The sequence below is a fragment of the Aphelocoma coerulescens genome, chromosome 4 (genome assembly GCF_041296385.1).
Source record: "Aphelocoma coerulescens isolate FSJ_1873_10779 chromosome 4, UR_Acoe_1.0, whole genome shotgun sequence".
Lineage (NCBI taxonomy): Eukaryota > Metazoa > Chordata > Aves > Passeriformes > Corvidae > Aphelocoma > Aphelocoma coerulescens.
This window is the reverse complement of record NC_091017.1, coordinates 16,301,865-16,316,503: the sequence shown is the minus strand read 5'-3', so window position 1 is coordinate 16,316,503 and position 14,639 is coordinate 16,301,865. Positions and strand designations below refer to the sequence as shown.

Below are 14,639 nucleotides of genomic sequence, written 5' to 3'. Positions count from 1 at the left end.
TTGTTTCATTTTATTGTTGAGATTATGTTGACCAGGGGCTCAGCAGTTTAATGTGGTCCACATGTCTGTAGGTTTGCATATGCAGCTATGATGCACAACAAGATTGCCTGTAGCTTGTTGAACATCTGATATTTTGGTGAATTATTTTAACATGCCAATAGAACAGAGCACTCCATTGGCTTTTAAGTGCTTTACAAGACATCTAGAAAAAGAGGTTACTCTCACAGTTGATTATTCATCAGAGCCAAAATTCCTAGGTTGTATGTCATTAAAATAAAATCTCAAAGTTTAGCAAGTTGAAAATACCAGAAAAGCTTTTAATACCATATACTGAAAATGGTTTGAGACACGGAAATCTCCCAGTTGAGTACATCTCAATACACACTGATTATTTTTACAGGAAATCTTCTGGAAGAGCCACAACTCTACATGAACAGCCTGTCAGTTGTGCCAGCTGGCTCATCATATTGAGAAATAAAAAATAAAACCTCTATAGATTTTTAGGTCATTTTAAGACAGCATATAAGTGTGCAAACCTATGTTTGCTGCATAACCAAAATTTCTCTGATAGAGAATGCAGGTGCAGAGTCAGCTGCTACAAATGTTTACACTGTAATAAATTTCCATGATCCTTTCAGAAATTACCAAGAATTTTAAAGACAAGTTTTCACAGAAGTTTTCTGAACTGTCTGCATAATAGCCAACAGCATAACTTAACTCCAGGGACTTAAATTACTCCTCCAACTCTTTTTTCCACACATTCTAAGGTTATTTACAAAGGGCAGATTCCACTCTTGAGTAAAGCCTTTTACTTTAAAGAGGTTCAGAGAAATAAGTAGAATACTCCCGAATAAAGGTATTCAGTCACTTGAATAACAGGAATAGAATAGAATAGAATAGAATAGAATAGAATAGAATAGAATAGAATAGAATAGAATAGAATAGAATAGAATAGAATAGAATAGAATAGAATAGAATAATTCCAGACCAAAGAAAGAAAAAAAGCAAATCTCTCATCTTATGGGGCTAATAGTGTGTTAAAAAAAAGCAAGGCATGTACAGTATGTTCATTGAATGCTGTGGAGAGTAAAAAAAAGCCTGATCCACAGATGTGAATGACTACTGAATTGTCTAAAATCTGTCAAGTGAAGGAAAGCCAAAAGCTGCAACTTTCATTCTTGAGAACAAACTCCTCGCATTTTCTTAACAAAAGATTTTTAATGCTATGTCAGTATTTTTGACACTTTCACTTGCATTATTCTTTGAAGATAGATGCTTTTAATTATCAAATATAAGTACAGTTGAAGTGTTCAGTAATACACAAAAATAATGAGCTGTAATACTATATAAGGTTACACAACCCAATGGAAAATATGTGTATTAACTTCTTTAATAGTATTTAAATTATGCAATTATTATTTTGTGTCCTCTAAGAATTTATATTTTTTGGAGGACACATTTCCTCACAGGTTTTTTTTGCTTTAAATAAAAGATAACAATTTCCAAAAGAATTACTGCAGACTGAAATAACTTTAGGAGAGGGATGAACAAATCTGACAGCTAGGCAGTGAACCTAAAAATTGTTTCTTTAGAAAAAGGGTTAGAGTTTTACAAGCCTTACACATTTGATTTATCTTTTCATGCCTAAAAATATGGAAAGATAAAAATGATTGTACAGAAATGGGATTTTCTACATGGGGGAAAAAAAAAATGGTGCGAAATCTGAAAAACTGAAAGAGGAGAAAACTAACATAAACAGAGATGGCAAGGAGTGAAAATCCATATTGGATCAAAACAATGGTGATATCAGACCTTGAGTGCAGGTTATGAGCTCTCCCTCATGATGGTCAGTGGCATCTCACAGAAAGGAAATCCAGCAGAGTATCTGTGTAAATATCTGCTCATTATTGCACGGTAATCACAAGCCAGCACTAAAAAGAAGTTACCACAAAAAGTCTGCAGTACTGTGAAATGGATTCATACCTAGCTCCTTATGCTGGATTTCCCTTCCAGCAAGATATTTTGGGAGATCTCCATTAGAAATGCTGTATGGAACTAAAGAGGAAGTTGCACAACCTGTCATTGAATTGTAAGATAAAGCTGCAACATGTTAGTGAAAATGTAAATACAACCAAGGTAAAAGTATTTGAAGTAATTCGAATCTATATAAGATCATATATACTGTAATCTATATAGGTACCACCAGCAATCAAGAGCCAGGCTAGCTTCTCCAGGATAACTCACACCTGTGAACTTGTGTATTTACCTGTGTTATTTATGGCAAACACATCGAAAATAAACCTGTTTGCTCTAAATTCATTGATCATTTGTCTCTGTGACCTGATCTACGGGGAGAATTCAGCAATGTACATTTGCCATGTGGATGGAAAGGAAACACAGTGAAAATTTGAGCTGAGCAGTCCAACTGCATCTCCCTCATCACTAAAACAGAACTCAAATTAGCACTTCTAAAGGAAGAAGTCTCCAAGACAGCACCATTATTTCTGTGTTGTCTGATCAAGAATGGGTCTCCAATCATCCTTGTGCTCACACAAGCAAATTTGCAGTCTATTTCTGCAACTTTTGTGATTATGAAGAAAAATTATTATTTAGTGGTAATGATATAGTGCCTTCTATCTGAAACTGCAGGTAGCGAGGCACCAGACACCCAGAATCAGTAACCCAGGTGTGTCAAGTGACCCGGTTGTCTCAATGAAATTGCCATTTTTTGAAACCAGTACTGCCCTTACTTTATATGAGGTATAACAAAAGGAACGCCTTCTGAAGAGCAAATAAAGAGTAAAAACTAGTGGAAGATAAACATGACAATCTGACCAAGGAGGAGTGATTGAAAAGTGAGGAAGAGAAGACTTGCACCAAAAGTTTTCTAAAAACACTTTTGGATCACCGGGTGTAGAAGAGCTGCATTGACACTAGATGTACAAGCACAGAAAAAAAAAAAAATAAAAAAACCTCCCAGAGCTTAAATAAGTCTACTGTTATTTCGCCTTTGCCTCTCCTCTCAGCCCTTCTGTTGTGTTGGCTTTTGCTGTATCCAAGTAACAATCTCTGATCTCACTCTTCGCCTGTTTTTTCTTCAACAGCTATTTGTTCTTTTCAAACCTTATGCTGCTCTCCAAATTGGTTCCTTCAGCTGTTTGCTAAACCTCTGGAAAAAGAAAAGCAACAGTTCCTGTTACCAGGCAACATCCAGTTTCTTTCCTGTGAGGTTGTGATGAGGTACAGTTCTGCTGCCACTGCTGCTCTGGCTCCATGGACTTCACTCCACAGCACCTGGAGCTGGCAGGCAGCAGCTCATCTCTTTACTTTGCTCTGAAAGCTATTTTATAATTAAATCAGGTAAAATCAACTATCTGCAGCTTGATTTCTATGCAAAATTCACAGCAGCAACAGGCCAGCAAAAGAACTTGAGTGCAGTTTTAGTAGGGCTATTAGACTAACCAGGACTGCATGAATAAAGTAATTTATCTAAATAAAATCTCATCCTTCAACATGCAACGTGATTGCTTTTGGCATCACAAATAAATCACTTGTTCCTTTCACTTTTTTTTTTTTAAATCAGGTGCCTTGTTCACTTCTTGTTCAATGGAGCTTAGCAGAGAAGGATGGAACCTGCAGCCTATGCAGATGGGGAGTTTTTGGTGGGTCTCCCCATGAAGTGTGCACACCCAGCCCAGCCCCAGAACTTCTCAAAGTCTCCAGCACTACCTGAAAAAGTGAAGGTCAGCCCACTCTCCATTCTTCGAGGTGGAAAGAATTTAACGTTTAATTTTTTGTGTGAAATTGTAAGACATGGGATACAGAGCACCAGTGACATAAGACATCTAGCTTCCTTTAAAATGCTTTTTCCAGTCCCTATGGGCTTATCAAGATGAAGGGAATGTCTGCTCTGATATGATTGCACAGGATGTGAGTACATCTAAGCCAACTGTAAGCTACCAACACCACTGTAGCAGTTTGAGCACAGCAGTCTCAAGCTCCAGCACAGCCTAATTTACCCACTTTCTCAGGATCTGAAGTAAAGGCAAACCCTAACAATCCCAAATGACATGGCAGATCCCAAATCCCTGCATGCAAAACTCTATAAAGCCTGAAAATACCTCACTGCTCACAGAGATGATAACATATCTTGCAGCATAGAAACAAAGCTTCACATTTTAGTTAAATCACTCCCTTCCTCTGTATCCCTTTGTATGAATTGCACCAGACAGATTCAGCCTGTCCCTGAATGTAGGCTGCGAACACTTATCAGATCTCCAAAGGGGCCTTTGGGATGATTGACGGGGAAGCCCTTAATAAAGGCTTTCTGGTTTTGGCAGGAGAGCAAGCAAGAAAAGGAAGCAGCTTGAGTTACTTGAAATGCTGAGGTGGAGGCGTTTGATAAACTGTGATGGGAGAGATGTTTGATGAGTCCTGAGCAGAGACCAGCTGTAGGAATTCTGATGGGCTGGCTGAAATGGCCATGGAGTTAGTGGTTGAGTCTTGATTTTCCATTCCTGTCATTGGCAGAGAGGAGGTATATAAAGTACAGTTATCAAAACGAAGATGAGCAGAACCATGCTAAATTTTCAGTGAAAAAAGGAGCCTGGAGACCTCCCTGCATTTCACAGGTCATGTCTGAAATCCTTGTAATGTCAAGGTCTTGGAGACGGACACTGTTTTCAGAGCTCTCACTAAATTGTGTGGTAGATTTCTAAAGATATGAGAGGAAGACAATTTTTCATTTTGCATCCCTGTGCTGTGAATAGTGGAAAGGCTAGTGAAAATACTACGAGCATCTCAAGTAAGAAGTGACAGGACAAGAAAAAACAGCTTCAAGTTGCACCAGGGGAGGTTAAGGTTGGGTATTACGAAGAATTTCTTCCCCAAAGGGGTTGTCAAGTACTGCCCAGGGAAGTGGTCAAGTCTCCATCCTTGGAGGTATTTGCAAGACATGTAGATGTGACACTTGGGGACATGGTTTAGTGATGAACATGGCAGTGCTGGGTTAATGGTTGGACTCAATGGTCTTAGAGTTCTTGTCCTATCTAAAACACTCTGTGATTCTCTAACAGTTTCAAAGCAATAAGGTACTGAAAAGTCACTGAAAAATTTTCCAGGAAGAAGCAAAGAAATGCTCGTGGCATCAGGGTACTGACCTGAAGAGTTACATTACAGTCAGTTTACTTTGAGCAACATCAACAGACAAAGACTTTGCTTAAGCAGCCCATGAGTGGAAATAAGTGATATTTAACCAGGGAAGGTTTATTCAGACTTCCTTTGGCAAAAGCAGATGCAATTTGATTTTCTCACAATTATTATATGCTGAGAATACCTAAATTGTTGCTATGGATGTGGAAAGGTACAACAACCAAATAACACACCAGAATAACAGTCTTGAGGCTGAAATATTAAAATATGGCTTCACGTACAGATTCACCACAAATGGAACATTATAGTAAATCATAGACTGATTACACCTAATTATATAATGAGAATAGGTTAATGCAGCTATATAACCCTGTCTGTGTGTTTTCCCAACTCAGTTCCGTTCTGCAAGACAAAAATGGCACTGTATGCATGACACAACATTCATACTCCACATAAAAGACATGAGATTACTGCTGAATGAATGTTATTAGTCACCAATCCAGATTTCCCTCAAGCTGAACTCCTCACGTTATCTCACTAATGCACCTTCCAAGCTTTCTACCTGGCTTGTTTGTGACCATTCATACAGCAATTATAGGTTATGTTCTCTGACTTAGCTAGAAAGGGTTTTACTTCCTTTCAAACACAGGAAAGGGAGAAAAAAACTTAGAAAAAAAGCAGGAGCACGGGGCATCATTCAATCTAGAACTATTCTGTTCAGCCTTTAATTTAATTCTCAGGACAGATACCTATTCAGTGACCCAAAAAGTCTAGCCTCCATCCCATGGAATTTTGCTATTAACTTCACAGGGATTCCACCTGAAAGAAACATAATAATAAGTTCTTTCACCAGATTGAAAGGCTGAGGTACAAAGGGCAAAAATTCTCATTGAAAATTCAACAGATGCATTGCTTTTAGAAACAATCAAATTCGCCCAGGTAACCTCAGTTTTTCCTCCTTTATGACCCAGTTTAAAGAAATCTTGAGTAGAACTTCACAACAAAATGTCACAGAAAAAAACACAGTTGTATTCAATGTTTGGGACTTTAAGGAGAAGAGGATGTGGTGTTACCTTAGAAGATATCTTACTGGTACATAAGATGAATATTTTCTTATTTTGACAACTAATATATTTTGACATTGATATTAAGACCTGCTTAGAGATAGAAAGTTTTAGATGGTATCTCAACTAGCTAAAGCAGTATTTACATTTTTGCAGTAGTGTACAATGGAACCATTATTAAAAATGAGTGCCATCTTGGAATCCCTTTATACATTTTGGTTGACATGTCTAAATGCTGACTTCTCTAGCTAATAAGGAAATTAAAAGAAGTGATTAAGAAGTTAACACTAACTTTATGAAGATAGGTTTCTTTTTGAAATATCAGTTGGCAGATAAGATTTGCCAAGCACCATGGATCACGATTGCAAGAAATTCTGAAATATGGCCAATATTCTTGAAAAAAACTCAATCAATTCCCAAACTTTGTGTTAATCCAATTTGTTCAGTGTGCCTGGGAATTTTCTGGCTGAAAATTATTCTTCTCTAAGAACATTTTCTCCTTTGTTAAAAAAAAAAAAGCCAAGACCCAAAAAAACATCAATAAGGAGGAAAAAAATAATCTTGCTTGAATTTCAGTATTAGACTCATCCATTCCTATTCCCAAAGCTCTGCCAAAATTTTCACACTTCATAGCAAATTTAAATAAGAATATTGTTTAATGTGATAAAATTTGTTACCTTACCTAATACATTATTCTTATATAGTTTAATACTATGCTTTATCCCCAGTCCAGCCATCTGATTTGTCTGAAAGAGTACAAAGATCAGAAAAGATGGAATTAGAAAATGGGGATACTAATCTTGTATAACTGGGGGAGGGGGAAGGAAAGGATAGGACAATATGGAACTTCATTACAACAAACTAACATATTACCAGTGATCTCAAGTTATATTAATTTTTTATCCTTTGTATTTTTAAAAGTTTACTTTAGAAATAAACTCCATGGGGTTCCTGGCAGAGCTGCCTTGCCACAACAGTTTATACCGACCATCTGTGGTGTGCCAGAAGCTTCCCGAATGTTCTGCCACCTGACTCAAAATCCTGAAGCTTTTCACGTTTTTCTGCCAATTTTCATCCATACTATGTCTGTTTCCAACACTGAAAACCTAAAAAAGCAAAATATATATCTAAAAGATGCACAGGGTAGTAAATTCAGCCACAATATCATGGCCAAAAGAAAAGACCAAAGACTACAGTAATCTGGGTCTGAGAGCTCTGATCATTGGGGACAGTTGCATACTCTGAAAATAGAGTTGTTAAAGAGAAAGAGGGCTCCTGCCTTTTCTAGGGACACAGGACACAGAAAACTTGGTGTCTTTTTCTTTTAGCACACAATAATGTCAGGCCAGATGTAAGGCTGATTTCTATTTCTGTAGGTAAACAAAGACTTCTTTTTGCCACCACAGACAACACTCTGTCGGTGTTTCACTTTCTCACATGAAAAGCATGTGAGAAAAATATAACTATGCTTTGATAATGTTTGGCCAATTTGCAATAAATGAAGACCCTCTTCTGGAAAACAAAGCAGATGAGAAAGTGCAAGAGGAAAAGAACACTAAAATAATTGAACTGCTCTGCAAATCAGCAACAGGAAAGTCCATGATTCAGGAAAAGATTCAAATTTTTGCTGCGTGGTAATGAACAACCAAAAAACTATGAAAGCCTAGGGTTGTCTACTAAAAGTTCATATAGAAGAGCAGCAGTGTAATGGTCAGAAGCCAGGTGAGCAAATCTACAATACTTTTCTTTTCAAGAGCTAGTAATAAAATTCTATCAAAGATTTGGTCCAGCTGTTTCTGTACAATTCTAGTAATGCTAGACAAGTCCTGAAGCATCTAGATTCACATTAATATTTTCTGCTCAAGCTATATTTAAAACAGATTATAAAAACACTGTCTACTCAGACAACATTGATGCCACAAAACAGATAGCTATAATTCATCAATATCTTATAAATCCATCTGACACTTGAGTAATAATATCCAACTTGCTCTTATGAGAAAACAGCCCACTGCTCTTTTTAAATCAAGATGTTGTCAAATCCTTCTCCCTGGGCACTTCCAGCAGAGAGAGCTTCTTTTACATCCCCAAATGACTCTTTAATTGTGGCCATCCCAACCCCAACCTGTTGAGTTTGCTGCTGTCTTCCAGCTGGGCACCCAAGAACAGTCAGGTCTCCCAGAGCTCCAGGGTCAGCCTTCAGACCCTCTCTATTCTGGAGCAACACTAGCAACATGATTTAAAGGGAGGTGTCATTTCCTAGCCCTTCATGGAATAAGCCTCCTCTGTGATCAGAAAGGGCCTGCATTCCATGTGTTTTGCCATGGTAAAAAAGACCCAAATCCATGTCTACTCCTAACCAGGATGCTGAGATCCCATAGTTTGAATGCTTATCTCAGGCTGGGTTCTGTAGAAACTTTGCAGAAATGCTTTTCAACATACATGCTTAAACAATATCAAAGAAAAGCAAATATATATGTCAAGCACCCACTGGTACTGGAGTTTTAGGAATTTTAGGGGGGTGGTGGTGGTGGTGGGTTGGTTCGGGGTTTTTCTTTTGCTTTGTCTATCTCAGCTAAAGGATTTTGTCAACTTGCTTGGAATTCATACCTTGTGCAAGCCTAGTTTTTAAGAGTCATTTAGCTGAAATATTCTCAGCATGCATTCTTAAACAAGTTTTTATATCTCCTGGAGCTCCTGTGAAAGAGCTGAGTGTTCAAAAGCCAAAGCCTTTTTCTAACTTTCCTCACATACCCTTTGAACTTTTTAAATGGGTAATGAATTTTCTCAGCTACATGCTTCAGCTGGTTTCCTTGGATTGGATGCTGATATTAAGAACACCACCAGCTGTCACTTCCTTTACCAGACTCTAGACAATGACTCAGAAGTGTGTTGGCCTTTGCATGTATTATCCAGCTTTTGCCAGCGCAGTGGTCTCAAACCTGCACTGATAATTCCCATGTTACCGGATTAAGTGTGCCTTAAAATAATGCACAGATGAGCATCCATGCTGAGCCTTTTACCCTATATTCTCTCTCCTGCTATTGTTGTCATATTTCTCTCTTTACTTTTGTAAAATTTACCACAGCCTTTTAGATTATACCAGGACTTTGCAAATTGTTTGACAAAAGCCTATGAAAAGCAGCATGCCAACAAAAACAAAATATACTGGTTTGAAACCAGCACTCACTGCATGTTCCACAACAGTAAAACTATTCCCAAAAGCTAAACACATTCACCTGCCATTAGCAGGATTTTGTTCCCTGTGACTGTGCTGGGTTACCTTTCTCTCACGCACAGCTGTCTCACTGACCTCTGTCACAAGCTGCCTCTAGTAACAGATTACTTTGTCCATGTCAAAAGCTACTACTGATTCTTTTCTCCACATAAAAATAGTTCTCTCTCCTTTTAGCCTACATGCATCTTTTCCACTGACAGTCTTCCTTTTATTTTTCCTTTTCTTTCACTGCCTCCCCCCCCAAGGACTTCAAATGTTTACATTTCTTAATTGAATTTATGTAGAAAGGAAGTCCAAGTGAACTATGGCTTGTGTTCAACAGTAATTCAGATAAGAAGTAGAAAGAAGTTTGATTTTAAGGGAGATAAATTAGAAATTCGAGACACCAAATGTTATTCAGTGGCATATCCAATGCTTATCAAGATATCTTTTATGACATATTTAATTGTTTCTTGTAATTTGAGTAATGTGAAAGACCAGTAATAATGGATATTTCATTGTGTTACTTTTTGAAGTGCTGTCTGAAACCCCAAAACATTTAGAAAGGATGCTATAATTAGACTTGGCTGGAAACCTTTTGATTAAACACTTTTCATTTGAAAAATGCTGATTTGTTAGAAGTGCAACTTTTTACAGAAACATATGTGTTTTAATGAAACTTGAATGAGAAAAGCTTCTTAAGTCAAAACAGGAGACAGTCAGAGATAAACCATGACAATACTGAGCTCACAAAGGTAAGACATTGTTCTGCTGTGTCCTGAGACAGTGACCTGACTAAGAGGCTGTTTCAGTCTGGGATCCCTCTAAATGCTAAAGGATAAACTGCCACAGTATTAGACATTAACTGGCAGCTTATCTTTTCTTCCACATCTGATCTTGTCGTCTACGCATTTACTTATTGTGGAAAGTTTGCCACTGTAGCCTTATCAAGTTGTCCTGACTCACTCCATTCTCCTTAGCTATCCCAGTTCATTAGAATCTAAATTTTGAGTACTGCTGAATGTCTAACTCTTCATTCCATTAGGTCACCCTCCACACTGCACCCAAATTCAGGGGAGCTTATTTCATTGGGCAGCTTTCTTTAACTGGTGTTTGTTTGAACCAGTTCAAGATGATGTTTTCCTCATGTCGGTGAATTAAACCAAAGATAAAGCCCTTAAATTCTGCATGACTTTGAGAGTTCACAGAGCTGTCTTTTAAGGTTTCATCTGCAATAAAAAATACAAGTAAACCAGTCAGTCAGCCAGTCAATTAAGACTGAAAAACCACTGTGACCTTTTCAATCTACTTTAGAAATTCATAAAGAGTTGCTTTCCAGAATGAGTAGGATTGCTTGATATAGTGTAATAGACTGAAGCCAAAACTAACAAGATCTTTGAAGGTCTTGAATAGTCTGCTTCCAGTGAAGTCTAGAGTCTCCCAGACTTGTTACCTGGCACACGAGCTATACCATCAGTTCTCATGAACAGATTGTGAAATTTGCAATTTCCTAGGAAAATTTTTGTGCTGCAATCTACCCTGATTTTTTTTCTGTTGTCAGGCTGCTCACTTCTCATGCCAGCTGCTCCACCCACCTGTTCCCCTGTGTATAACTTAATAATCTCCATTTGATATAAACTAGAGCAGACCGAGGAAGTGTAAACTTTCAGTGTAGGATGATAGCACGGGGCGATTCTGGGGGAGTAGAATGTCTGGCAGTATACATTCAGCAGGCACAAGATTTTTCATCAGCAGTAATGAATAGATTGCTTCAGGAATAATCTTCATTAAGTTGGTTGGTGTTGTGGGGATTGATTCTACAAGGTGCTGTTCATCTTGTAGCCACACAAACATTTTTTGAGCAAATGAAATGTTCTTCTCCACTTTCTCATCTTCTAACATTCCTCAGAAGTCACAGCAAGGATTCTGTATCCAAGCAGGAATTCTAACTCCTACAGTCAGAGGATGAACAAACTGACGGACACATTTTCCAGCCTTTGATCAAAAACCACCCCTCCCACATTGTAAAAACACCCTACTCCCACACAGCTCTAAATCTCCTATGGAGCTTCCCAAAGTCTCATATGGAAAGGATGGTGAGGATTTCCTAGAGCTTTAATAACTCACTGTTTCAATCCAATGGTGTGACATCTGTAGTGAAAAATTATTTACTGTCATAGGAAATGGTGGTCTTTCTTCAAATGTCAGCTGCTGAGAAGCTAAACATCAAAGTAGCAGGCAAGCTGAACAGGCTCTTCTCTACTCTGAAAGAGAACTTTCAATTTATGGTTTGTCTCATCCTTCATAAGATGGCCAGAAAGACATTTTAGAGTTCCTTATTTCTCCCCACTGACTAATGAGGCAATCTAGATTAGCAGATTGAAGTAAATATCTAACTTTAGAGAGTTAAACTTCTAGAGTTTAACCAGATGAAGTCCACCCTAGAAAGGTCCTTGCATCTCTCACTGCATACATGTACAAATATCTGTATAACATTATAAGAAATGCCTATGTACTTACATATCAACATTATTTCAAGTCTTTGAAGATCAACTGTAAGCACATTAATTATCAAGATTATCTTTAAATACTTTATTAATTTAATGAGACATTTTTCACAGTTTTCTCAATCTGGTGAAAAATGTTTCCTCTTTAAAACCAGGAAATAAAGAACTAATTAGTTTTCTAATTTTAGATTTGTATATCTTGGTTTTGATTCCACATTTGTTTAATTGCACTTATAAGTATTAGTAAGGGGGTTAGATAATGAGCAAAGGTCATTAGCTAAGTAATTTAAACAACTTGTTTGTTTTACAGCATCACAGAATGGGTAAGATTTGGAGAGATCCCAGTGGGTCATCTGGTCCAACCTCCCTGCTCAAGCAGGGTCATCCCAGAGTGCATGACACAGGATTGTATCCAGACAGTCCTTGACTATCTCCACTGAGATTTCTCTACAACTTTTCTGGTCAATCTGTTCCAGTGCTCTGTCCCTGCACAGTAAGAAGTTCTTCCTCATGTTCAGGTGAAACTTCCTGTGCATCAGTGTCTGCCCATTCCTATTGTTCTGTTGCTCGGCACCACTGAGCAGAGCCTGGATCCATCCTCTTGGCACCCTCCCTCCAGATACTGACAGACATTGATGAGGTCCCCTCTCATTTTTCTCCTCTCAAGACTGAATAGGCCAAGATCCCTCAGCCTTTCCTTGTAAGAAAGGTTCTCCAGGCCCTTAATCATCTCTGGTGCCCTTGGCTGGACCCGCTCCAGGAGCTCCATGTCTCTCTTGTACTGGCGAGCCCAGATCTGGACACAGCACTGCAGATGTGCCTCACCACGGCTGAGCAGAGGGGCAAGATCACCTCCCTTGACCTGCTTTGTAGTGTATCCAAACACTTAACCTTATTTAGTCCAGAAGTGCCCCTGCCTTTACTAGGTTACTTAGGCAAGTAAAAGGAGCAGAAGTTATCTGCCATGACTCCTAATTAGAGGGATAACTCACCACTGAAATCTAGGGGGAGTCAGAAGTTTAAACCTGAAAAATTAAATACCTACATGCACCTGGGCTTCAATGTTGTTAGCATGCTGAATTTGCTCTTCTCCTACTGATCTCAGTGCCAAGTTAACTCAGAGTCTCCCATTTCTCCGCCTGGATACAAACTCCATTAAAGGCTGGCAGTACCTCTAAGGACTAACAGCTGGGAACACAGCTAATTAAAGAGGTGTAGAGCCCATTTGGACTACAACAGTGGAAGCAGGAAATGTATCTTGGGGCAGAAAAATAAATCCAGCTGATATCATCTGGAGTACTTTGAAAACAAGATATAAAGAGCAGATCAGCAGAAGCTCAGTGTGGAAGGATGGAATTAGAAACTACAAATTAAAGTCTATGCCACACAGGCAAAAAGAAGGAGCATTTATGACAAGCAAAGCATTAGTAACTCTTAATCACCCCAAGCTTAAGACAAATAGGCCAAAGAGCAGTATGAAAAAAACAAATGTTGCCAATTAATATAGAGGTAAAGGATAGGATCTCCTTATGCTTTTTAGAGGCAATGGCAGTTTTCTAGTTCCCTTCATATAAGACCAGGACTGTGATCTGTTAGCACTACAGCTACCTGCATTCCATTTATTACTCCTCTGCATAGAAATATTTTAGTCTGGTCTCTCTAATTATTACATATTCACAATGTGTGTGCAGGTCCTTCTCTCCCAAAGAACTTTTCTAGTGCTCAGCTGAGTACTTTTCCAAGGCAGTCCATACCGCAATGATCTGAAGGTACAGCACTTATTTCTAAAATCTGACGACCACTGCTACTAGTTTTCCTCTAAATATCCAATTCTGTACTTTAGATGTTGTCACACAAGGTGGCAGACAGGAGCTCTTGTAACAAAACCTGGAAGAATTTTTATTTCTGTAACCGTGACAAGATGCAGTCCTAAAATCCCAGCACTTTAACCACACCAAAACACACAAGCAGTATATTCCAGCTTGTTTTACAACATACCACGTGATGGCTGTTTCCAAAGAATTTCACCTGGGGTATATATCCACATATATTGACATGGATACATGGATTGCAGTTTTAAATTATTAACAGCTGCTCTATGTTGGCCTGATAAATACTCCTTACATGTATGACACAATTTGTTAAATTATTTCACTCTTACACTTAGGAAAGAACAAATCCTGCCAACATTTATGTATGTGCTTGGCTTTACCAGTCTGACTACTCCTGGCATCAAGTATGATTTTCATAAGATCAAGGCCTAAGATATCATATGCAATAACTTGGAATCGAAATGGTTTCTAAAAAAATAACACTTGCCCTAGCTGAAAGCTACTGAGATTTCATCATGATTATCATCAGCAGCCTGGTGAATAAACATGAGACACTCAGGCATTTACTCTGGTAAGGCATCAGGAAGAAGAGCAACATGAAACAAAGGAGGGAGTAATGAGGCAGAAGGGTAGAAATGGTTCTTTACTGCTTCCAAGTGTTGTAACTTACTCTGAAATGTCTGGTTATTCTTAGAGAAAAGTCAAGCAGGCTAGAAAAGGGCCAAATGCGTTTGTTGAGATGGAATTTAGTGCTAGACAGATTTTGAAAGTAAAGCTCTGGAATCACAGTAGCTTTACTTCTAAATACAACACCTGATTACTGCAGAATTGTTTAATGTGTCTACCAGGAAAAGCAGATCTGTGTCCA

At 38.3% G+C, this 14,639-nt stretch overlaps 1 long non-coding RNA gene across 2 annotated transcripts; it reads right to left on the bottom strand.

Annotated features, from left to right (window-relative positions):
- Positions 1-6,894: 6,894 nt before the first annotated feature.
- On the bottom strand, positions 6,895-13,067 carry LOC138108969 (uncharacterized). 2 transcript variants are annotated; one of them, XR_011150165.1, is made up of 4 exons: positions 12,985-13,067; positions 11,560-11,696; positions 7,204-7,321; positions 6,895-6,961 (listed from the first exon to the last, which is right to left on the bottom strand). It is a non-coding gene; the product is annotated as an uncharacterized lncRNA (long non-coding RNA). The 2 variants fall into 2 exon arrangements; XR_011150166.1 differs by lacking the exons at positions 6,895-6,961; positions 7,204-7,321 and adding an exon at positions 8,965-11,384.
- Positions 13,068-14,639: the final 1,572 nt, after the last annotated feature.